The sequence below is a fragment of the Centropristis striata genome, chromosome 3 (assembly GCF_030273125.1).
Source record: "Centropristis striata isolate RG_2023a ecotype Rhode Island chromosome 3, C.striata_1.0, whole genome shotgun sequence".
Lineage (NCBI taxonomy): Eukaryota > Metazoa > Chordata > Actinopteri > Perciformes > Serranidae > Centropristis > Centropristis striata.
In genome coordinates, this window is record NC_081519.1 from 26220165 (window position 1) to 26243867 (window position 23703).

Genomic DNA, 23703 nt, shown 5'->3' on the forward strand with positions numbered 1-23703 from the left:
CAAAATCACAAATTTGCCTCAAAGGGCTTCACAGACTGTACATGGTACGACATCCTCTGTCCTTAGACTTATAAAGTCCATACAAAGTAAAGCATATAACTACTCAATTGTGACTAATTAAGAGCCAATATGTTAGTTATTTGCAGGCTAATAAGCAACTAATTAATGTTGAATATGTGTTCCCTAATCTAAAGTGTTACAAAAATTACAATATTACAGAATTCGGAATATTGTTGTGCCTTTGGTTTTCTCTATGTTTAAAAGACCTGAGCAGCAGTTGATGTAATTATTAAAACATGTATTTTTTTTATATGAAGATACAATTACTCCGAGGGGTATTTTCCAGAGTCTTGTCTTTTAGTGTTGAAATAGAACTTAGTTTAAAAGACGTTTGTGTTTTGAGTGGTTGTCCTGACGTTTAGGAGCAGCTGGCAGTAGATGTTTGTTTCAGGAGCAGATTAGTGTTGAGTTTTTTAGACTCAGGTGAGTGTGAAAAGAGGATTCACTGACACTGAGCCTCAGGAGATGCTGTTACATGCACACTTTATTTCATTCTCATTTAAGTCTTTCTGACTATAGAAGTGAATAAGTGTTTGCATGGGATATGATCTCACACGTGATGTTTTCATGCACAGATGCATTTAAGTGTGTGATGTGTGCAAAAAGGTGTTTGAAGTTAGATATCTATCCTCTGTTCAGCACTATTTGCCATTTTCATGTTCTCATTAATCAAATAGAAAGTTATATGATGTCATATACAAAATCAAAAGTATTCAGATTATCATTTTTAGAATATCTCTGGTACACTGTAGTCGCTGTGATTGTGTCACTTTCAGAAGCTCGGTAATGTAAGACATTACAAAACCAATAGATCCAGTGATGTACGTCTTCTATGAAAAGTAATAATTTTTCCACACTGAAAGGAGTTGTCATTAGCTGAAGCCAAGATAACCCATATTGAATTCTGTTGAATCAGAGGCTGTGTTTCTTCTTCTTTGATTTCAACAAAGAGCAAATGCAGAAACGATGCAGCCAGAAAGTTACTTTCACTTTCATCATTAGGATGGGACAGTTTGTCTTTTAAAGGCATACTTGGTAGTTCGGGTGTATATTTCACAATACTGAAGTAAAAAACTTGCACGGCACCACTCCCCCTTTTTACTGCTGACCATGTGAATTTGGTTGTCAACATAGCCGGTAGAGTATCTAGGCTCTGAGTTATTAGGACACGTTACTATGTAGCACCGTAAGGCCCAAAGTGAAATGCAATACTGAATTTGTCCCATATAAGAGACATACAGTGAACGAATCCATAACCTCAGTTGTCTGGCAGGTTTGCCACATAGATAGCAACAACCCAATGCAACAGTCCATAGCAATCCAGCTGCTACTGAAAAGAAACATGTTTGCTTTGGAGCTAGATAGATGGATAGATGGATGGATGGATGGATGGATGGATGGATGGATGGATGGATGGATGGATGGATGGATGGATGGATGGATGGATGGATGGATGGATGGATGGATGGATGGATGGATGGATGGATGGATGGATGGATGGATGGATAGATAGATAGATAGATAGATAGATAGATAGATAGATAGATATACTTTATTTATCCCAAGCAGGGAAATTACAGTGTAGCAGCAGCATTACACACAGAGACAATAACAACACAATTAAATAAGAACAACCTAGGCATACTTCAAGCAATAAAATATAAAAATACAATAAAAATACAAAAAAAAATAAAGTGTCTAAAGAAGGAGTATGTATTAAGGAGTAGAATTCCAGTGCAGAATAAATATGAATATGATGCAGTATAAAAATGTTTGGTGCTGTGAAACAAATAAGGTGCAATGAACAGTGTGCATAAAAAACACATGAAGTGCATAGTGACAGTATGTAATGAACCAGACTATTATTCGTTATTGTACAGTGTGATGGCATGTGGAAGGAAAGATTTTTTGTATCTGTCCCTTTGATAGCGGAGCTGGAGCAGCCTGTGAGAGAAGGTGCTCCGCTGTCTTTCTACTATGTGATGGAGAGGGTGCTGATCATTGTCCATAATGGATAGCAGTTTGTTCAGTGTCCTCCTCTCCACCACAGTCGCTAGCGCGATACCTAGCCAGTGACTAACAATGATAATGGTTTGAAGCAGAAAATGAAGTGCCACTTAAAATTTCATGAGCGGAATCACCAGGTCAGCATCTGTTTTGGATCCCTCTGCTTCCCGTAGCTCTTGCCGTTTCTGTGAACGCTCGACCAAGGCTCACTCTTGTGTGGTCCCTCCATAGACTGTATAAATAATGGACTTAGTCACTGTGACGTCATCCTTTGGTCTGTGGCCCGTTGGAAGCATCAAGTTCAGTGTTACACTCATCGCCATCTTGTTTCCGATACGGGGAGCAGACCATATCTTGGCTGCTAGGGGGATCTGAACACACGCCTCTCTACACCGGCAACTTGATTGAGCGAAGCCGCTGCTACTTCATGTTAGCATTAACTGGAGCATTAACTGGGATGTTAGATTTGGCTAGCAATAAACAAAAACAAAATGTATGTTACTTACCTCAGAAAACTGAACAGCGACTCCTTGGAGTGTCTGTTAGTCCAACCAAACGCTGAACAAGATATTTTTACTGAACAAATGTTAAAATAAACTGTCATTAAGTGACCCCGTTAATGTAATAAAAATCTGCACTTGAGTCCAGTGAAAATGTAATAAAACCTGATAATGTAATAACTTCCCATTAATGTAATACTTTATTACATTATTGGTTAAAAGTGTATTACATTATTGGGAAATGCACTTTATTACATTATTGGGAAGTTATTACATTATCAGGTTTTATTACATTTTCAATGGACTCAAGTGCAGATTTTTATTACATTAACGGGGTTATTACATTCACGGGAATTTATTACATTATCAGGTTCTACAGGCCTCGAAAAACTCTCAACCTTCTCAGAGACCCTCGCACTATCTGCGCATTAAGGTTCACAGGATCTCAGGATCCTCAGGATCCTCAGGAAAAAGGTTGTGCCATTTTCCAAGAGAATTGATTGGTTAGCGGTGATTTTATAGATACTTATCCCTTATAATGACTGAGTACAGGGCTCAGGTCAGTGTTTAGTAGATGCGCCTGTAGTCTGTGTGGATATGTCTCAATCAGGCTGACACATCTGGACACTGCAACACTCTCCATTCTTCCTCGCAAAACAGCTCCAGCTCTGGATGCTCAATAATCAGGCGTGAACAGCTCTTTTCAAGTCGAGCCACAAATTCTCGATTGGATTGAGATCTAGGCTTTGACTTGGCCACTCCAGAACATTCATCTTGTTGTCTTTGAACCACCTCTGTGTAGTTTTTGCTGTATGCTTGGGGTCATTGTCTTGCTGGAAAATAAATCTCCCAAGTCGTAGTTCTCTTGCAGAGCGAGACAGATTATCCTCCAGTATTGGGCAATATTTTTCTGCATTCACGTTCCTCGTCACCTTTACAAGCCTTCCAGGTCCTGCTGCTGAGAAGCGTCCCCAGAGCATGATGCTGCCACCAGATGGTGCGTTTGTGGTGGTGTGCAGTGTTTAGTGTTCGACAAACATAGCGTCTTGTCTGAAAGCCAGAAAGGTACAATTTTGTCTCATCAGAGCAAAGAACCTTCTTCCAATTGACCTTGGAGTCTCCCACTTGCATTTTGGCGAATTCCCATACAGCTCCAACTGGTGAAGAACCCGGGAAACAGTTGTTGTATGTACAGTCTCTCTTATCTGAGCCACCGAAGCTTATAATTCCTTCAGAGTGGTCATAGATGTCTTGGTGACCAACCTCTCCTGTCTGGTGCAATCTGCTCTCTTGAGCTTGACGCAGTTTAGCAACTGCTACGGATTGCTCGCAGAGCAGAGAGCTGCAGCTGGGACGCTGCTGAGGCCGGTGGAAATGGTCTCATTGATTAGAGTGGCAGCGATCAGCAAGGGTGAACACGGCGCAGCTGTTCCGTGGCCGTTCTGCGGCCGGTGGAAATTAGGCTTGATCTGCTAGGAGTGTTCTTTTGTCTTCAAGTTGCAACTGTAGCAGGATTAGTGATGAACCAGAGACTGGACCTCCCAGACACTGTTTTTATACTATAGTCACTTCACACACATCAACTGTACTCAGGTGATCTCCATTTCGCTAACTGTGACACTGCTGGCATCAAGTAGCTGGAACTCTGTTGAATTAGGTCAGTTAGGCAGTTAGGCATTAGGTTAGGCAGTCAGTGGCCTAGAGGTTAGGAATCAGGCTTGTAACTGGAGAGTCGCTGGTTCGAATCCCGGTACTGACAGGTCTAGGACTGAAGTTCCCTTGAGCAAGGCACCTAACCCTGCACAGCTCCCCGGGCGCAATAATGTGCTGCCCACTGCTCCTTGCATGGTGTGTTCACTTGTTTGTAAAAAAGAATGGGTTGAATACAGAGGTTGAATTTCCCCATTGTGGGATTAATAAAGTAATTTTCTTCTCTTCTTCTTCTTCTTCTTCTTCTTACTTTAACCCTTAATAGGGCACTCATTGAAATACTTGCATATTCCAAATTTCAGCCCTAGAGAATATTGGAAGATATTACATACAGCCAGAATGTGGACTGTGAAATGTGTAAAAAAAAAAAACATACGGACCCGGGCGAGGGGGGTAATATTTTGAGAAAAAAGTTTACGAGATTAAAGTGGCAAATCTACGAGAAAAAAGTATTTTTTTCCCACTTTTTTCTTGTAAATCTGTGACTTTTTTTTATTGTAGATTTGCCACTTTAATCTAGTAAATTTGCAACTTTTTTCTCGAAATGTTACCTCCCCACCCCCAGGTTTGTATTTTATATAGTTCTTCGCCCGAGGGTATGAATACTTATGCAATCATTTATGAATACTTATGCAATCATTTATTTTCCCTTATATATTTTTAATTAATGGATACTATTTTGAAAAATCTGTTTTCACTTTGATATTAAAGAGGGTTTATTTTTCAAATTTATGTCAAAAAGCCAAATTATATTGTTTAATTTCATGTATAAAAGTAACAAAAGGGTGAAACATCCAAGGGGGGTGAACACTTTTATTGACATTGTACATGGGAGGTTATTCACTGGAGATTGATACACCAATCAATTTCATTACATTCAACAATATTCCATGGCTTTTTTAATACTTCCAAGGGCTAAATTGTATGACTTTTCCAGGCATGGAAAATTAGATTTTGATTGTTTTTGCTTGACAGTGGGGAGTTTTTCAGCATTAATCTAGCTGTTCCTTTAACATAATCTTATCTGACTTTAAATATGCCATCCTCTTCTCCTCCTCCTCCTCCTCCTCCTTCCTGTCAGATAGTGGTTTTGCTCTTAGAACCAGCTGAGCGTCAGTTTCTCATGAACCCCCTCAGTGAGTGCAGCTTAAATGTAATAGCTGCCAGAGAAAACATCAACACAAGCTGGGTCAGGGTCTGCTGCTCACTTCCCCCCTCTACACCCCTCCTGTTTCATTTTGTCCCTCTCTGTTCTCTCCTACTGTTTACTTTATAATTCCTTTTTTTGTTTGTTTGTTTTTTTAGTTTAGATTGCTGGCGCAGTTCAAGGTTCCCTGAGTTCATTGTTCTCTCAAGTTCAATTTTGTGTGTGTGTGTGTGTGTGTGTGTGTGTGTGTGAGTGGTTCAGACATCTCCACAGCAGTTTTATTAGCAGTTAGGACACCGACACGTCTTCAAGTGAATTTGACCATTACGAGATTAACAGTGTGTGTCTTTGTGGTCTTCGTACAGTAATCATGTTTTTTTGTCACTGTGATACACACTGACTGCTTGTGTGTTGTTTTTGAGACAGAGGAGTGTGTAACTGCTTGTGAAAGGACAGTTGACTTGGTGGGTCAAGTCTTATAAAACATAATCAAAATGCATTTTATTGGCTGTCTTGATCTGTTCAAACCCCCTTTACTATATGTCTCTTTATGGCTTTTATTTCCATTGTATACAGTTTGTAAGCTTTGAGAACTCATCATATGTCATGTTGAATTTAACTGAATTGTGTTGAGCTCTACTGAAGGATGCAGAGATGTACTTACTGTCACCCCCCTACATCTATCAGGTCACTTTTTTTTATTCAATTCATGGTCTCAGAACCTTCAGACCCTTACACCAACCCAGCTCTCATTAAGAATGAGTTCTTGGCCAGCCTGCCTCCTCCCAAGGAATTATCATTATTAGTTGTTAACGAGGCCACAGAAACTCTCTGTTCCTCTCTAGCCTCCTCTCTTAACAATCTATGTCTAAGGTTCATGTGTCCTCAATTGCCCTACTGTGTCGATTCGCCCTATACAAACATTAGAACCTGAGCAATCGACACAACTCCTGGTACAGGCCCTCGTTATATCGCACTCAGACTAGGGGTGGGCGTTTGGAAGAAACCTGCCAACTTGATTATCTAAATTATAACAGGTTGTCTTACATAGTTTTTGCTGCTTCTTCTAGGGTGGGTAGATAGATATCTTACCTTATTAGGTGAACGGCCATGCATTCATATATTTTTTTCTCATGATAACGAGTTAATTTCATTTGTTTTCTCGAGATAACAAGATCATTTTCTGGAGCTCTGTAGCCCAGACACGTAGCCAGCAAAGGGCCTGCCCATTTTACTCACTGGCCCACCCAGCCAAGTATGATAAAAACATATTTTGTTACAAAAAAATATAAACATGTATGTAAGAAAGGAAATAAATGTATAATTGTATTTGTAACTTGGCCCATGTGGGATGAGCCTCTCCACACCCTGGAACTCTGCGTTGTGTTGTTTATGATGATGTAGGGCGGAGGAGGGACCAGTCGGACATGGGTGGTCGTTATATTTGCGGCTCAACTATAGCACATGACACAGAAATGCAGTGCCACCCACCTTCCTACAAGTGCTAATTGCACTTAGATTTTTATGATTTTCGTGCTTTATTTCTTACAGTATTAAACGGTAGATAAGGTGTCAACGCACAGCATAACATAGGCCTGCATCAGACAGAATTCTCACATTAACAGCAAATGGTTTCAGTACCACGTACAGCTCATGCGTAACAGAAAATGCGCAGATCATAGCCTACGGCAACCAGTTAGTGTGGAAACCAGTAAGGACACAACACCGGCCTCTAGACTTTCTGTTGTCTCACGCCAGTGTTAACTTGTACTGTTTAAGATTCACAGCCGTGTTCACATTGTTTTATAAATGTGGATCATATCAGACTGCGTGTGAACTTACAGTCCTGAATTGTGACCACTGTGAAATGCGACATGATTGCTCAGCCTGAGGTCGCATTGGAAAACATCAGATCTATATCCAATTTAGGATCACAAAGACACCCAGTTCTGATTTGAAAAAAAAATCGATTCCATGTGATCTGTGCTGCATACTGTACAAAACAAAACAAAAACAGATACATATAATCAAAAAAAACTTTTGAGCCACTTTTTGAGCCACTTTTGCTTGCAGTAGCCCATGTTGTGTGGCAATCTGCCATAGAAATTGTCTGCTTTACACCACGTTCCAAATTATTACGCAAATTGTATTTAAGTGTCATAAAGATTACATGTTTTGTTTTTCAATTAAACTCATGGATGGTATTGTGTCTCAGGGCTCTTTGGATCACTGAAATCAATCTCAGACACCTGTGATAATTCGTTTGCCAGGTAAGCCCAATTAAGGAAAAACTACTTAAGAAGGGCGTTCCACATTATTAAGCAGATGACCATTTCCAAGCAATATGGGAAAGAAAAAGGATCTCTCTGCTGCCAAAAAGCATGAAATAGTTCAATGCCTTGGACAAGGTATGAAAACCTTAGATATTTCACGAAAAGTTAATCGTGATCATCCTACTGTTAAGAGATTTGTGGCTGATTCAGAGCACACATGGGTTTGTGCAGATAAAGGCACAATGAGGAAGGTTTCTGCCAGACAAAAACATCGGATTAAGAGAACGGCTGCTAAAATGCAATTACAAAGTAGCAAAAAGATATTTGAAGCTGCTGGTGCCACTGGAGTCCCATGAACATCAAGGTGTAGGATCCTCCAGAGGCTTGCAGTTATGCGTTATTCCATTAGTTATTCTATTCAGCCACCCCTAACCAATGCTCACAAGCAGAAAGCAGAAAGTGGCCCCAGAAATACATGAAGACTAATTGTCAAACAGTCTTGTTCACTGATGAGTGCCGTGCAACCCTGGATGGTCCAGATGGATGGAGTGGTGGATGGATGGTGGACGGCCACCATGTCCCAACAAGGCTGCGACGTCAGCAAGGAGGTGGCGGAGTCATGTTTTGGGCTGGAATCATGGGGAGAGAGCTGGTCGGCCCCTTTTATTTATATATATATATATATATATATATATTATTTATGTATTTTATTTAGGGTCCCTGAAGGTGTGAAAATGACCTCTGTAAAGTATGTGGAGTTTCTGACTGACCACTTTCTCCCATGGTACAAAAAGATTAACCGTGCTTTCAGTAACAAAATCATCTTCATGCATGACAATGCACCATCTCATGCTGCAAGGAATACCTCTGCATCATTGGCTGCTAAGGGCATAAAATGAGAGAAACTCATGGTGTGGCCCCCATCCTCCCCTGACCTCAACCCTATTGAGAACCTTTGGAGCATCCTCAAGCGAAAGATCTATGAGGGTGGGAGGCAGTTCACATCCTAACAGCAACTTTGGGAGGCTATTCTGACATCCTGCAAAGAAATTCAAGCAGAAACTCTCCAAACACTCGCAAGGTCAATGGATGCAAGAATTGTGAAGCTGCTATCAAATAAGGGCTCCTATGTTAAAATGTAACTTGACCCGTTAAGATGATTTTGATTGAAATAGCTTTTGATTTCAGTAAATATGACCTCCGAATGCTGGAAAATCCAAAAATTAGCATTTTCAGTTCTTAAAAACCTATAAAATGTTATAAAACTCTGTCGTGCGTAATAATGTGGAACAGTGCATTTTAAGTTTTTTATTTTTGAAAAAATAGTGTTATCATTGGGAGGTTTGTCCAATCACATTACAATTCATTAAACTAACGGTTGATGACTTAAATTATGCTGACTGTCATTTGCATCGACTATTTAGGAAAATCGGAGAAAAAACTCAGTTGCATAATAATTTGGAACACAGTGTATTTGAGTCTATATTTTAATGTTCAAAATCCACACCCCAGTCAACTCTCCCTTGTTAAGCCAATAGGAATCTGGCATTCATTGACTTTCTTCTTTAACCATGCGAACCGGCTACTGGCACTTAGACCATGCGAACCTGCGACTGCTACTGAGACCATGCGGACCAGCGACTGCCACCGAGACCATGCGAACCGGCGACTCTGTCGCTGAGACCATGTGAACCAGTAACTCCAGAGTTCCAGAGGAAAGGTGTACTCTGTTGTATTTATGGACTATTACACCCATTCGGTTAAGCTTTACAGAAGAGAGGGTGTCCAAGTCACCCACCAACAAAATGCAAAAGCACCAGAGGACTCAAGCAACACGTGGTAGCTGAGGAAGGCACCCTTAAGTGTATTCATCAAGTCATCTCTGGGTTATCAGTGGCGTCTAGGAAACAGACTAGATGACAACCGAGAAAGGTCGGTGACGCTGGAGAGACAGCTGACCTCCAGGAAAGACTGGCGCGGGCACACAGGGCTAGCAATCCTGTGAGCAGCACTCGTAAGAGGGCACCACCCAAAGCTACGAAGGAACCAAACGAACAATACCCCCAGAGTCTCCCGAGAGGGGGGGGGGAAGAGAGACTCAACGGGACGGACACACCGGTATCGGCCAGGACAAGGAACATGACTACGAGAAAGCTCAAGCAAACCACACTGACTGGTGTGGAGTACACTGTTAGGTGCCATTGTGGGAAGATCTGCAAAAGCACCAGAGGACTCAAGCAACACCAGAGTAGGTCCAAGTGCAGTACATCAGCAACTCAGGAGCAGCGCACAGACCCAGAGTCTGGTCAGACGATGGAGAACTACAGCCAGGAAGCACCCCACAGCGCTGAAGATCTCTCCGCACCTGAGCTGCCCCAGCACCAGAGACCAGCTCATGTGAACCCCCCCCCAACCACCCCAATCCAAATGGCAAGGAGAGAGAGGATTAAATGGCCAAAGATGGCAGACAACAATGCTTGGATGCAGCTGGATGACGACCTCGATGGCATCCTGGAAGCAACTGCATCAGGCTCAGTACATAGGAAGATCGATGCACTGACAACTATAGTGTACAACCTCGCCAAGGAACGTTTTGGCACCATGGAGCAGAAAGGCCAGCGTCAACCGCAGCAGCAGCCAAACAGGAGGGAGAGGGAGATTCGTCGCCTGAGAAGCGAGATAAAGGCCCTTAACAAACGATTTAAGACCAGCTCACCGACCGAGAAGGAAGGTATCAAAGACCTAACAAGTAAGCTGCGGGAACAACTGTGCAGGCTCAGGAGAGCAGAGCACCTTCGGAAGCAGCGTCGGAAAAAAGAGAAGAGGAGAGCTCAGTTTGTAAAAGACCCATACAGCTTCACAAAGTCTCTTCTTGGCCAACAAAAATCTGGCTCACTCTCCAGTTCAAAGGCAGAGGTTGAAGAGTTCCTTGTGGAAGCTCACAGCGACCCTAACAGGAGTCAGGGTCTAGGGGCCAACCGCAACATCTCTAGGCCTGAGAAGCCATCAACTGAGTTGAATGCGAAGGAACCCACATGGCAAGAAGTCCAAGACGTCGTCCGCAAAGCCAAATCATCGGCTGCCCCTGGCCCAAGCGGTATACCATATAAGGTATACAAGAAATGCCCCAAGCTTCTTAAGAGGCTGTGGAAAAACATGAGGAAGATCTGGGCCAAGGGGACAATTCCACCAAGCTGGAAGTTGGCTGAGGGATGCTTTGTTCCAAAAGAGGAGGGGTCCTCCGCAATCTCCCAGTTTAGAACAATCTCTCTTCTTAGCGTAGAGTGCAAGATCTTCTTCTCTGTTCTGGCACGAAGAATTACCTCCTACATGACGCAGAACCACTATATCAACCCATCTATCCAGAAAGGTGGCATCCCAGGCTTTTTAGGCTGTCTGGAACACATCTCAATGATCAGCCGACTGATCCAAGAAGCAAAACGGAAGAAAAGCGACCTAACAGTCGTCTGGCTAGACCTTGCCAATGCTTATGGGTCAATTCCGCATGATCTCATCCAAGAAGGACTTGACCATTATTACATCCCTGTGGCAATCCGAGGCATGATCACCAACTACCTTGCAGGATTTCGACTCAGGTTTACATCGGCACTCTTTACCACCAACTGGCTGGACCTCCAAAAGGGGATCCCGACAGGGTGCACCATCTCCCCCATCTTGTTTATTATGGGAATGAACCTACTGTTATCCGCAGCAGAGGGCATAACCCGGGGCCCTAGATTGGAATCCGGTGTTGTGCAGCCAGCGCTGCGAGCGTTCATGGATGACATCACAGTAACAACTGTGACGCACGTCCAAGCAAGGTGGGTGCTGGAAACATTGGGCAGCGTCGCCTCCTGGGCAGGGATGCTGTTCAAAGCCAGGAAGTCCAGAAGCATGGTCATTAAGAAGGGCAGAGTCACCAGCAAGTTCGGCCTTCAAGTCCAGGGTGAGGTCATTCCATCCATCGAGGGCAACCCAATAAAATGCCTGGGAAAGTGGTTCAACGCGTCACTGACGGATGGTGCCAGTATTGCTGAGGCGGTGAAGCAGACCGAGGTATGGCTGAGGAAGATTGACAAGTCTTTACTCCCGGGCAAGTTCAAGACCTGGCTGTATCAATATGGCCTCTTGCCCAGGCTCCTCTGGCTATTCACGGTCTATGAGTTTCCCATGACTACCATCGAGGTCATTGAGAGGAGGACCAACAAGCACCTCCGGAGGTGGCTGGGCATTCCCCCAAGCTTCTCATCAGTGGGCCTTTATATCAGGTCTGGTCAACTGCAACTCCCCCTGTCATCAGTAGTTGAGGAGTACAAGGTGGCAAAATGCAGAGTTGTCCTAAGTCTGAGGGATTCCAACGACGACCTCATCAGACAAGCTGGCATGACAACCAGGTCTGGACGCAAGTGGGCTGCCAACACAGCTGTGGACCAGGCAGTCAGTTCCCTGAAGTTGCGGGATATAGTTGGCAACCAGTGCATCCACCGACAAGGCCTCGGCTCTGCACAATTTCAAACCTGGGGAGGCGCAAACACAAGAACCAGACGAGGCATGGTGCAGGCGGAAGTGAGGACCAGGGAGGAGGAGAAACGAGTAGCCAAAGCAGTGCAGCAAGGTTCCCAGGGGGCCTGGACAAAATGGGATTTGCCCAAGCGCAAAGTCACATGGAGGGATCTGTGGCGCCTGGAGCCCTATCGCATCTCCTTCCTCTTGCTGTCTGTTTATGACACCCTCCCCTCCCCAGTACATCTGCACACATGGGGGCTAAGAGAGGATCCGCTTTGTAAGCTGTGCAGCCAGAGGGGGACCCTGGCCCATATACTATCAGGGTGCAAAACATCTTTAACCCAGGGGCGGTATAGGTGGCGCCACGACAAAGTACTCCTCTCATTGGCCGACACCATAGAGCGGGAGAGGGTCAAGAAGAGACCAGCCCACACAACCGCACAGAGAGTCATCACCTTCCTTAAGGAAGGAGCTAGGCCCGTGCAGACCACCAAAAGGAAAAGACCCGGCATTCTTCACGCCGCATGCTCCTGGGAGATGAGGGTGGATCTTGGGAAGAGGCTACAGTTTCCTGAGGTGGTGCAAACAACCCTCCGACCTGACATAGTGCTGTGGTCAACCAAGGACCAGAAGATAATCCTGGTTGAACTGACAGTGCCATGGGAGGAGGGCTGTGAGGAGGCCCACGAAAGGAAGGCTGCAAAATACCAACAGCTGGCCCAAGACTGCCGAGACAGAGGCTGGCAGGCGTGGGTCTTCCCTGTGGAGATAGGGTGCAGGGGCTTTCCAGCAAGATCTGCATGGAGTTTCCTTTCTACCATAGGGATGGATGAGCAGAGTAAGAAGCAGGCAGCTCGCCGGATGGGGGAGGAGGCGGAACGAGCCTCATGCTGGATTTGGAGTAAGAGAGAGGAGGAATGCTGGAAGCCAGGGGCAGGTGGGCAGTGAGCTGGCCACTCACTGCGGGCCCACCAACTGGAGGGTGTTGTGGTTGAGGGCCGAAACACCCAGTGAAGGTTGGACACCATCTGATGACATCTGCCCCTGGCCTAAGGCTACAGCTACCTGCTAAGGTAGCTGAGGAAGGCACCCTTAAGTGTATTCATCAAGTAACCTGATGGGGAGTACCAGACTACATCCTGTTACCCCTAAATTCCACCGCATGCATAATGGCTGCAGATCTGTCGGCGAAGCCAATATTCATTATTATAATCACTGTGTGAGTCACCGGTTCACATGGTCTCTCAGCCGAGACCATGGGAACCGGTGACTCTGTCACTGAGACCATGGGAACCGGTGACTCTGTCGCTGAGACCATGTGAACCAGTAACTCTGCTGCTGAGACCATGTGAACCGATGACTCTGTCGCTGAGACCATGTGAACCAGTAACTCTGCTGCTGAGACCATGTGAACCAGTAACTCTGCTGCTGGGACCATGTGAACCGGTGACTGCCACTAAGACCATGCTAACCAGTAACTTTGCCTCTGAGACCATGCGAACCAGTAACTCTGCCGCTGAGACCATGCGAACTGGCGACTGCCACTGAGACCATGCGAACCTGCGACTGCTACTGAGACCATGCGAACCGGCGACTGCCACCGAGACCATGTGAACCGGCGACTCTGTCGCTGAGAGACCATGTGAACCGGTGACTGCCACTGAGACCATGCGAACCTGCGACTGCTACTGAGACCATGCGAACCGGCGACTGCCACCGAGACCATGCGAACCGGCGACTCTGTCGCTGAGAGACCATGTGAACCGGTGACTGCCACTGAGACCATGCGAACCTGCGACTGCTACTGAGACCATGCGAACCGGCGACTGCCACCGAGACCATGCGAACCGGCGACTCTGTCGCTGAGAGACCATGTGAACCGGTGACTCTGTCGCTGAGAGACCATGTGAACCGGTGACTGCCACTGAGACCATGCGAACCTGCGACTGCTACTGAGACCATGCGAACCGGCGACTGCCACCTTGACCATGCGAACCGGCGACTCTGTCGCTGAGAGACCATGTGAACCGGTGACTCTGTCGCTGAGACCATGTGAACCAGTAACTCTGCCGCTGAGACCATGTGAATCGATGACTCTGTCGCTGAGACCATGTGAACCAGTAACTCTGCCGCTGGGACCATGTGAACCGGTGACTGCCACTGAGACCATGCGAACCTGCGACTGCCACCGAGACCAGGCAAACCGGCGACTCTGTCGCTGAAAGACCATGTGAACCGTTGACTCTGATGCTGAGACCATGTGAACCAGTAACTCTGCCGCTGAGACCATGTGAACCAGTAACTCTGCCACTGAGACCATGTGAACCAGTAACTTTGTAGCTGAGACCATGTGAACCAGTAACTCTACTGCTGAGACCATGTGAACCAGTAACTCTGCAACTGAGACCATGCGAACCGACGACTGCCACTGAGACCATGCAAACCTGCGACTGCCACTGAGACCATGCGAACCGGCGACTGCCACTGAGACCATGCGAACCTGCGACTGCTACTGAGACCATGCGAACCGGCGACTGCCGCCGAGACCATGCGAACCAGTGACTCTGTCGCTGAGAGACCATGTGAACCGGTGACTCTATCGCTGAGACCATGGGAACCAGTAACTCTGCCACTGAGACCATGCGAACCTGCGACTGCTACTGAGACCATGCGAACCGGCGACTGCCACTGAGACCATCCGAACCTGCGACTGCTACTGAGACCATGCGAACCGGCGACTGCTACTGAGACCATGCGAACCGGTGACTGCCACTGAGACCATGTGAACTTGTGACTGCTACTGAGACCATGCGAACTGGCAATTGCCACTGAGACCATGCGAACCTGCGACTGCTCCTGAGACCATGCGAACCGGCGACTGCCACCGAGACCATGCGAACCGGCAACTCTGTCGCTGAGAGACCATGTGAACCGGTGACTCTGTCGCTGAGACCATGTGAACCAGTAACTCTGCCGCTGAGACCATGTGAACCAGTAACTCTGCCACTCAGACCATGTGAACCGATGACTCTGCCGCTGGGACCATGTGAACCAGTGACTGCCACTGAGACCATGCGAACCTGCGACTGCTACTGAGACCATGCGAACCGGCGACTGCCACTGAGACCATGCGAACCTGCGACTGCTACTGAGACCATGCGAACCGCCGACTGCCACCGAGACCATGTGAACTGGCGACTACCACTGAGACCATGCGAACCTGCGACTGCTATTGAGACCATGCGAACCGGCGACTGCCACCGAGACCATGCAAACCGGCGACTCTGTCGCTGAGAGACCATGTGAACCGGTGACTCTGTCGCTGAGACCATGTGAACCAGTAACTCTGCCGCTGAGACCATGTGAACCGGTGACTCTGTCGCTGAGAGACCATGTGAACCGGTGACTCTGTCGCTGAGACCATGTGAACCAGTAACTCTGCCGCTGAGACCATGTGAACCGATGACTCTGTCGCTGAGACCATGTGAACCAGTAACTCTGCCGCTGAGACCATGCGAACCGGCGACTGCCACTGAGACCATGCGAACCTGCAACTGCCACTGAGACCATGCGAACCTGCGACTGCTACTGAGACCATGCGAACCGGCGACTGCCACCGAGACCATGTGAACCGGCGACTCTGTCGCTGAGAGACCATGTGAACCGGTGACTGCCACTGAGACCATGCGAACCTGCGACTGCTACTGAGACCATGCGAACCGGCGACTGCCACCGAGACCATGCGAACCGGCGACTCTGTCGCTGAGAGACCATGTGAACCGGTGACTGCCACTGAGACCATGTGAACCTGCGACTGCTACTGAGACCATGCGAACCGGCGACTGCCACCGAGACCATGCGAACCGGCGACTCTGTCGCTGAGAGACCATGTGAACCGGTGACTCTGTCGCTGAGACCATGTGAACCAGTAACTCTGCCGCTGAGACCATGTGAACCAGTAACTCTGCCGCTGAGACCATGTGAATCGATGACTCTGTCGCTGAGACCATGTGAACCAGTAACTCTGCCGCTGAGACCATGTGAATCGATGACTCTGTCGCTGAGACCATGTGAACCAGTAACTCTGCCGCTGGGACCATGTGAACCGGTGACTGCCACTGAGACCATGCGAACCTGCGACTGCCACCGAGACCAGGCAAACCGGCGACTCTGTTGCTGAAAGACCATGTGAACCGTTGACTCTGATGCTGAGACCATGTGAACCAGTAACTCTGCCGCTGAGACCATGTGAACCAGTAACTCTGCCACTGAGACCATGTGAACCAGTAACTTTGTAGCTGAGACCATGTGAACCAGTAACTCTACTGCTGAGACCATGTGAACCAGTAACTCTGCAACTGAGACCATGCAAACCTGCGACTGCCACTGAGACCATGCGAACCGGCGACTGCCACTGAGACCATGCGAACCTGCGACTGCTACTGAGACCATGCGAACCGGCGACTGCCGCCGAGACCATGCGAACCAGTGACTCTGTCGCTGAGAGACCATGTGAACCGGTGACTCTATCGCTGAGACCATGTGAACCAGTAACTCTGCCACTGAGACCATGCGAACCTGCGACTGCTACTGAGACCATGCGAACCGGCGACTGCCACTGAGACCATCCGAACCTGCGACTGCTACTGAGACCATGCGAACCGGCGACTGCTACTGAGACCATGCGAACCGGTGACTGCCACTGAGACCATGTGAACTTGTGACTGCTACTGAGACCATGCGAACTGGCGATTGCCACTGAGACCATGCGAACCTGCGACTGCTACTGAGACCATGCGAACCGGCGACTGCCACCGAGACCATGCGAACCGGCAACTCTGTCGCTGAGAGACCATGTGAACCGGTGACTCTGTCGCTGAGACCATGTGAACCAGTAACTCTGCCGCTGAGACCATGTGAACCAGTAACTCTGCCACTCAGACCATGTGAACCGATGACTCTGCCGCTGGGACCATGTGAACCAGTGACTGCCACTGAGACCATGCGAACCTGCGACTGCTACTGAGACCATGCGAACCGGCGACTGCCACTGAGACCATGCGAACCTGCGACTGCTACTGAGACCATGCGAACCGCCGACTGCCACCGAGACCATGTGAACTGGCGACTGCCACTGAGACCATGCGAACCTGCGACTGCTATTGAGACCATGCGAACCGGCGACTGCCACCGAGACCATGCGAACCGGCGACTCTGTCGCTGAGAGACCATGTGAACCGGTGACTCTGTCGCTGAGACCATGTGAACCAGTAACTCTGCCGCTGAGACCATGTGAACCGGTGACTCTGTCGCTGAGAGACCATGTGAACCGGTGACTCTGTCGCTGAGACAATGTGAACCAGTAACTCTGCCGCTGAGACCATGTGAACCGGTGACTCTGTCGCTGAGACCATGTGAACCAGTAACTCTGCCGCTGAGACCATGCGAACCGGCGACTGCCACTGAGACCATGCGAACCTGCGACTGCTACTGAGACCATGCGAACCGGCGACTGTCACCGAGACCATGCGAACCGGCGACTCCTTAATTTAACTCCAGAATTTAAAGTAAAAAAATAAATATTTCACCTGAAATTAATATATTATTAATGTGGGCTTATTAAGGATGTTTAACCCATCATTTCAGGACTGTCAATATTTTTTTATTTTATCCAATGAGACTTATTGTGTTTGTGGTAATCTACATTTGAATATCATTATAGTTATGTTTTAGAAGATAAAACTAATGTTTATTGCAAAATGAATGTCATTGAAAGGCCTTGAAAATCTACCATTGCTTTTTTTGTTTGTTTGATGTGCTTCTTGCATGCAATGTTTAGACTTACCCTCTCCACCCCCTCCCCAGAAAAAACAATTACAAATCTCACAAAAGTTTTGTTGATCTAAAAAGTTACCATCAAGCTCTCCTTGGATGGAAGTGTGTGCAATGGTTGGTTTAAAAAAAAAAAGATGATGTTTAGTACGATTGATTTGCATTAAGTCATGTATTTAAATATACATTTCATGTTTGTGTTTGTTGAAATGGAATACATACAATGTTTTGTGTATCACTTTGTGCAGAATTAACAATTGAAGAATTTTTTAAAAAGCTTATCTTTTCAACTGGTGAACGGGGGCAAGTGGGTCTAGAGGTCATCCAGCTGTTCTTGGACTGTGGGGGTGTCTGTCTTTTCAGAACCTGATGACACACAATACCAAATTTATTCATACACTATAAATACTCAATTGTGAATTAATATTTTATTTACAAAGGAAGTAGTTAAGACAGCAGATTGTATTATCAGGCCATGTCTGTGTCCACTGTGATGGGGGAAACAAACCCATACCTTGTAGACTGGAGAAGGAGTTGTGGGTGCATCATCCACAGCCGGCTGGTTGACGGAGGTCTTTATCTGCAAGGTCGAGACTTGTCCAACGCACTTTCTGAGCGGCATCTTGGAAGCAGTGGTCTTCCTCGTCTCACTTGGTCCTGCAATATACAATAGCCTGTACAACAATAACTCACAAAATAACACAATTGTAACAATAATATGCAACTGTAAGTGATCTGAACTAAATTAATTTGCTAACTTAACTGTCCCTGGACCACCATAAAAAGCTAAACTATACAAACTAAATACTCTACTATAAACCTAACCTACTCCTAACCTAACCTAAATATAAATGTGCAAAAAATATGAAAAAGTTAGCTTGAAGATGCTGGACACAAGAAACCTGGAAAAGTCAGAAAATGCAGTGACTTCTGTACTATATATTGAGGACCACATGCTGAAAAATCTGCATAATGTGAAATACAACAAACAACAACATGGTGATGGCTTCTCAGGTTTTAGCCTACAAAATAAATAAACACAACATGTTAATGAGACAGCAATACTTAATTGGATGAGAGTTTGACCAAGCGTCAATTAATGAATGAACATTGTTGTTACCATTTTTTTTTACTACTTACTACTTTTTGTTCTAATAATCTACCCCCCCCCCCCCCCCCCCCCCCCCCCCATTCTCTGATTTAAAAATAAATAAATACATGAATAATACTAATAATATTGATTATCCCAAATACACCGTTCCTTCAGATATTTTTGTATATCACTATACATGACATCACAGAACAGTGGTTGAAAGTTCTTCATGAATAATAATTTCAGTGTTTCTCAACATTACAAAAGCATTTTTTTAAATTGCTTACCTGAAAAGGTGAAGAAAAACAACTGAATGCTGAAGGTCAACGAAGAACTGGATACTCAAGTCTCTTAGGTGAAGTAGTGTTTATCTAGAACAGGATGACAACCGTGAGCATTGCAGCAATGTAACAATAATGTGTTATTAATGTTTTAAATAACTGAATTAATGTATCACTTATTCATAAAAATCAGTATGAAGCTGAATATAATCATTTGAATTAAATACACACATAGCACCTCTAGAAACATAGCAACATTTTCAGCATATGTGCCCCTCTGCATCCTGTATAGATAACATAATTTTTAACTTTCTTCATACATTTTTACATGTTTTATACATTTTTATAGCACCCATGGTCCTCAGGGGTCAAAAAGGACCTCATGACATTAGACTGGTTTTAGGAAATGTAGAAAAAAATATTACCAACTTTTTTTCACCTTTTAAGGTAACTCATGACCAAAAAAATATATATTTAATTTTCTTTTTTTTCATTATTATTGGTCAATTTTATTCAAATATACAAATATCAAAACATAAGTTTCACTAAAAGTTGACATGACCTACTTTGTGCATTCCAATCAAGAATTATTTTTTTCCACCATTACTATTGAAAAAAGTATTCAGGGTTTTTTTCTTTTCTCTTTTTTCTCTCTTGAAATGAGGCCTAATTTTGAATATTTGACTAAAAGTGACCAATAATAAAGAAAAAATTATGAAAATGATATATCAATCAATAAATTGTTGGGGCATGAGTTTCCTCAAATGATAAAATGATTTAAAAAAAAATAGTTGGTAATATTTTTTTTCTACATGTCCTAAAAACAGTCTTGTGTCATGGGATCCTTTTTGACCCCTGACAGGGCTGCACGATTCTGGAAAAAATGTGAATCATGATTTTTCTGCTTAGAATTGAGATCACGATTCTCTGGCATGATTTTTTTTCACAAAATATTTATTGCACTGATGAACTTTGACAAAACAAAAAAAACAGTGCTTTGGCAAGGGCATAGTAGTAGTTAAATCATTGGAAGATAAATTACTTTAACAAAAATAAAAAATAAAAATTGAGACATGCAGGTGATAACAACTTCCCCCTATGATCATATGCACATCAAACAGTCTGATTTCCTTAGAATGTAAAGTGTATGTTGTACAGTGTTTATTGGGGCCATATTTTTGGCTAGGTGATATGTGATAGCTGCTGTGATCTCCTTATGTCTACTGGAGTTTGGTGGGTATGCCGTTGCATTGTACAAGGTTCCGGTTATTGACGTCTGTGTTTGTTTCTTGCCTTGTACGGCTTCATCATGCTGTACTTTGTGGTGAAGTTTAAGGTGATTGTAGAGATTTGTAGTGTTGCCTTGCGGCGCCGCAACGAGGGCAAAACCATAGAGCTGGACTAGGTGCAAATACTGAAAATTCGCCATGTGGATTAATATAATATACTTGGTATACTGGCGCTACTATTGGTTCATGTTGTTGAGCTGTCAGAGTCAGAGCCAATCAGAGGCAGGATAGGGCGGGTCTTAACGGAACACGGGGTTTAAGGGTCAAAGGAACCCATGTGATCTAAGGTCAGCCCAGTCTTTGGTCCAGCTTTTGTATTTGAGATTCTATCATAATCAGTTTCCATAAATATTACTAGCAACTTTTACATCACTTAGTAAAAAAACAAACAAAGTGAAGAGCAGAATACAAACCATTAATAAAACATTATACATTACTTGATGCAAATGGAAAATGTTTTGAAAAATAATTGGATATAGGGATATAACCATAACTATGCTACACTATGTGCTGTATACAGTGCACAATGATGTTAATATGTTATACACTGTACATAAGTGAAGTCAGGTGGTTATTGCTAATATAGTAAGGTGCATGATTGTCCATAAATGTAAGAAGTAGCTGCATATGGATACTTTTGATAGTCACAGAAGAATAATACCCTGGCTTTTAAAAGAATGTGACATTAATATCATTATGTTCAACATCCCTCAGAATGCCAATCAATTTCATGCAACATTCATAAATCATCATAAGCATACTCAAATCCATGATATACCAGGGGGAAACAGCTCTGATGGAGTGGATGACAGGCTGGAATCAGGATCCTGTTCTTCTTCCCCAAATGCCCCCTGGCCCAAAGGGTTAACTGCCTGGATGCAGTCAACCTAAAGAGACTGATAAAAATGTGTATTGGTTAGATTTAGTTTTACCACATGTATTCATACATATCAACTCCAGAACTGCTAGTCATGCTGTCTCAAATGATTACATTCATAAAATAGTTGTGTGTAGTTGTGCAACAAGCTAATATCAGGTTAATTTATAGGGTGACAGTCCCTGTATATGGTGCTCTGTACCTAACGTTAGCTGGTGCTGTTACCACAAATGTTCCTGCCCCCTCCCCTCCTCATAACGTGCTGGCCAATACAAGATAAGCAAACAAGCCAAACAATGCATCATGTGTCATCATGTTGTCACCCAGACTTCTCAGACATGCTTTGCATCACATTCTTTAGTCCACAAGAAAACTCTCTGCTTCAGAGAGACAGCTGCACCGCTGGACTGCAGGTCTCTGCTCGGTGTCATGGCAAACCCATGGATCTAACACTTTAACTACTGTATGATCATTTAGAAACAAGAAACAGCATTTTTTTAACCTTTTTATTATCAGTGATGAAGCGTAGAGTTGTGGTCGTGAACGTCATGAAACCGTTGTTGTTGTAAATGATGCCGCCGCTACCAGCTGTCAGCAGTAAACTGAAAAAGGACCCACATGGAGGGTCATAAAGCCCCGCCCCTTTTGATTAGCCACGCCGCCTTTATTAACGAATGAACCGTTTGTCCTAGATACTGGACTGTGCTATGACTTTTATAAGGGTTTTGACAAACGGTTTTCAAATAATTGGGAAAAAACACGTCAAAAAATCCCCCCAATGTAACCCTATGCAGAGTCTAGAGTGGTGATGTCATCAAACAGAGTGTAGAGGGAGAGAACGAATTGTCAAAAAATAAATTTGAAAACTGTGCTCCAGGCCGCAAATTTCACTCTACAGAAATAATTTATACATAGAAACGTAGGAAAATTTGTCCTCTCACTCACAATCCTCTGGTAAAGCTGTCAGAGTTATAGTTTGGGTGCAGGATGCACAGATGCACAAACAAAACACATCAACTGCCTCATTGGCTCCCATATTAAAAATGCAGGAAGATTTCTCCCCAAATTTTTTTTTACAGTTTTTTAAAATCGCTCTAACAAAGCTATTTTTTCATCTTTCTTTAAAAAAAATATATGTAGACGTTCAGGAAGAACTCAGGACGCTCAAAGTGAAGTCGGATCAATGATAGCTATTATGGTTTTGCCAAAAATGCTTTCTGTTCAAGGCCAGAATTTTCAGTTTGTCGACCTCTGTCTGTTAATTTCAGTTAATTTCAGTTGATTGCTCTGCTCTTATTGGTCGACTCCACCTGGCCACCTGGTTGCTTAGCTACCAAAGCCCTCCCCCCTCCCTCCTCCAACACAGACATTCTAACTGATAACTGTCAGTTTACTCTAAGTGAACAGACCTAATAACTTCACCATACATTGTCCAATCTTCCTCAAACTTGCCAAGCATGATGATGGTTCATCACTGACCACTTATACATAATAATGTTTCATAAATTCCCGCCCTTTTTGATTAGCCACGCCCCCTTTCATAACTAATGAACCGTTTGTCCTAGAAACTTATATAAAGTGTCAGATTACTCGGCATGAAGTCCCTGTTTAACTGGTGATTGATAACTCCGCCCCTTTTGATTAGCCACGCCCCCTTTCATAACTAATGAACCGTTTGTCCTAGAGACTTGTATGAGGTGTCTGTGAACTCAGGACAGAGTCCCTGTTTAACTGCTGATTCAAGCCACGCCCCCTTTGAGTGACCACGCCCCCTTTTACTAACTTGTGAACCGTTTGTCCTACAGACTTGTATGAGGTATCTGTGAACTCAGGACAGAGTCACTGTTTGACTGTTGATTTGAGCCACGAGAATGATGGTCCAGAGGCAAGCACACAATCAAAATTTCTTTAGAAATTTTCTAGTTTTGTGTGCTTGCTTGCAAAAGCACACTAACTACTATTCACCGGGACTATTTCTTTTTATTTTGTGTGCTTGCTTGCAAAAGCACACTAACTACTATTCACCGGGCTTATTTCTACTTCTTTAGTGCCACGGCTGAGCAGCGAGGCACTCATCTTCACTGCAAGCAGTGAGGATGAGTGCCTCGTGCGAAGCACGAGGCATCTC

General features: G+C 44.7%; 1 protein-coding gene across 2 annotated transcripts in view; it reads left to right on the plus strand.

The window, feature by feature from the left end:
* Positions 1-23703, plus strand: part of ripor3 (RIPOR family member 3) — a 111251-nt gene that overhangs the window by 762 nt on the left and 86786 nt on the right. The gene's annotated exons all lie outside the window — the stretch shown is intronic.